The sequence below is a fragment of the Thermobia domestica genome, chromosome 14 (assembly GCF_964235325.1).
Source record: "Thermobia domestica chromosome 14, izTheDome1.hap1.1, whole genome shotgun sequence".
NCBI classification, from domain to species: domain Eukaryota; kingdom Metazoa; phylum Arthropoda; class Insecta; order Zygentoma; family Lepismatidae; genus Thermobia; species Thermobia domestica.
Window position 1 is genome coordinate 133,486,140 of NC_137467.1, and position 3,217 is coordinate 133,489,356.

Here is a 3,217-nt window from a genome sequence, read left to right on the forward strand (position 1 = left end):
GCTGAGAAAGTAGGGAACACATGGTGCAGTCGAGCTGCCTTGTCAAAAATGTCACGATTGTTTATGAGTATCCAAAGAGCATTTTTTTTTTTTTTTCAGAATTACCAGAGACAAGGTTAATGCCGTATTTGTGCAGAAAAATGAAGAAATGTTGCCTTCTGACCATTGCTCTCTATACCATACTGTCTACAGAATTCCGTGTCCCCCACCTGAAAAAAAAAAAATCTTCCAGGAAATACCACCAAAATATTAAACAACTTTTTTTATATAAAACAACACCAAATTTCTTTTAATATCTCACTTTTACATTTCACACTTTTTCTGTTAAAACAACTCAACTCGTACTTTTCTTTGTAAGACCAGCTTGTCGGATAAAATCGTACCAGTATTATTGTAAGGAAGAAAGGAAATACGTGTGCACTAAATTTAATGTGTAAAGCCTCAGTGGTAGAGCGTTCACCTCTGGTGATGGGGTCCCGGGTTCAAATCCTGCTCCCGCCAAGTGAACTTTGTGGTGGACAAACACCGTGTACGTGGATTTTCTCGGGGTTCTCCCGTTTCCTCCTACTTTCTTCATTCCACCATTTCTCATCATCACCATCTCCTTTAGCTAGCTGGCGTAACTGTGGGACGTAAAATTCAAAATTTTCATTTCTTTTTTATGCGTAAACCTTTATATACATTTATCAATACATTCCCACTACGTAGTTCAGTTCTCGGTTCTTCCCTCTGGTTACTACTACCAAGAGGTGTAAACCATAGGCTATATACGTTACTCCATAAATATTTTCTCATAGCCATTTAGTTTATTAATGGTTAGATCAGCAGTTTCCAGATGCTTGGATAAGTCGGAGAGTCGGAGTAGTCCTGTAGAGTTGCTTCCTATATATATATATATATATATATATATATATATATATATATATATATATATATATATATATATATATATATATATATATATATATATATATATATATATCAGCCCTGTCCAACGCGGTGCCCGCGAGCACCATGGCGCCCGCCAAGCATTTTCCTGGCGCTCTCTGAAATCGAACTCAAAATACGCAAAAATTCTTGTTTTCAACATTAGATTTTCTTTTATTTCTGTTATTTCATTTCGAAAATAGTAACTTGCACTTCTGGCTGTTCTGAACTCTGGGAAAAAGCATTCAACAAAATCGAAGAAATAGTTTCACAACAGTTAATTTGAACATTTGTTACTTTACACTTGGATAAGGCTACCGCTACGCTATGGCAAGCTTTATTCATTCATCAGGAAGCTTTATGTGCAAAAGTTTTAAAATTCGACTATGTCATGAAAATAGTAACTCGTGTAGTAAATTACATTAGGTCATCTTCCACTCGTCATCGATTATTCAAAAGTATTTTGAATTTATCAGATGCTGAGAATGGTGACGTCCTTCTTCATGCAGACGTCAGGTGGCTGAGTAGGGACAAGACACTGGAACGATTCTGTTATCTTTTGGATGAAATCAGGGACTTTCTTAAGTCATCTAAGGGTCAGTATTATCATGATCTCGATGAAACATCATGGTTGCTAGATTTAGCTTTCTTGGCAGATATCACTTTCAAATTAAATGAATTAAATCTAGAATTGCAAGGGAAAGGCCATAACATTTCAGCCATGATAAGTACAGTTAATGCTTTTCAAAAGAAAATGAAGCTGTGGATTGCTCACTTAAACAGGAATTCCCTTTCTGACTTTCCAAACTTCAAATCTATGGTGGAAAAGGTAAATTGTGTTGGTTGTGATCTTTCAAAATTTTCAAAGCATTTAGAAATTCTTATTCTTGAGTTTCGGAATAGATTTGCCGTTTGTAGCACTTGAGTTGTTGAGTTGAGTTGATTTTAGTTTAGCGTCCCTTTCAGCAGCGAGGCTATATGAGACGTGGACCTACTGATTAACGTGGAATCCGAACCACATGAGCTCCCGCCGGGAATCGAACCCGGGTCTCCCACGCCAAAGGCGTTTGTAGCACTTGAACCAGTGGTTCTGTTCATCAATAATCCATTTGTCTCTGTTGATGTTACTGATCTTGGTAGTAGGATATGTGAAGTGTTTGGAAATTATAATCTTGAAGATTTAGAACTTGAAATCCTAACTATTCAAGAAGATATAGTTTTGAAATCTTCCTATGCAACTTGTACTAATATATGGATTCTAACGGACAGAGTAAAATACCCCCTTCTGAGCAGTGTTGCTAAAAAAATTTATTCCTACTTTGGCTCAACTTATCTTTGCGAAGTCGCATTTTCTGCCATGAACATGATCAAAAATAAGTACCGAACCTCCCTGACACCCTCTCACCTGGATGACGCAATAAGAGCAGAATGTTTCAGCTACACACCAATTTCCTTCAACTGGCAGCAAACGTCTTCTCAGTAGGTATGTATCAATTTTCAAAATAATAATAATAGTGATGATGATAATATTAATAACAAATAAATAATAAGTAGTAGCTGTTGTACTAGTAGCAGTAGCTTATTTCTATAGTAGATTTGTATTTTTTCGAAAGGCGCCCGCACGTCGGAAAACAGGAGCCAGTTGCGCCCGATAAGGTGAAAACGTTGGACAGCGCTGATATATATATATATATATATATATATATATATAGATAGATAGATATTACCTTTCGGGACATGGTGTATCAGAAATCTTAACAAAACATTCATCACCAATGCAAGCACAACTCCAGATGTGCTTATACGTGTTTTTCAGCTGTGGAGGAAATACATCGAAATGTGTTTCCAAACGAATGAGTCATGTAGAGCACATTATATACATAGAAGTGGCTTTGATTTTTAAAAAGTTTCTTTTTCCTATATATTCAAACTTATGGAACGTCCTGTAGTGCTCACGGAGCCGCGGTGGCTCAGTCGTAGAGTGTTCACCTCTGGTGCATGGAGTCCTTGGTTCGATCCCAGTTCGCAGCAAGTGAGCTTTGTAATGGACAACCACCGTGTGCGTGGGTTTTCTCGGAGTTCTTCCGTTTCCTCCCACTTTCTTAATTCCACCATTTTATTCATTTCTCATCATTACTGTCCCCTTTAGTCTAGCCGACGTAAGCGTGGGACGTAAAACTCAAAGATTTCATTTCATTTTGTAGCACTCACTGATGATTATAGGAACTTTTCTTATTGTGAAAGCTAACATTATGTTTTAAACTTAAGGATAATAAATAAAAAAGAAGTC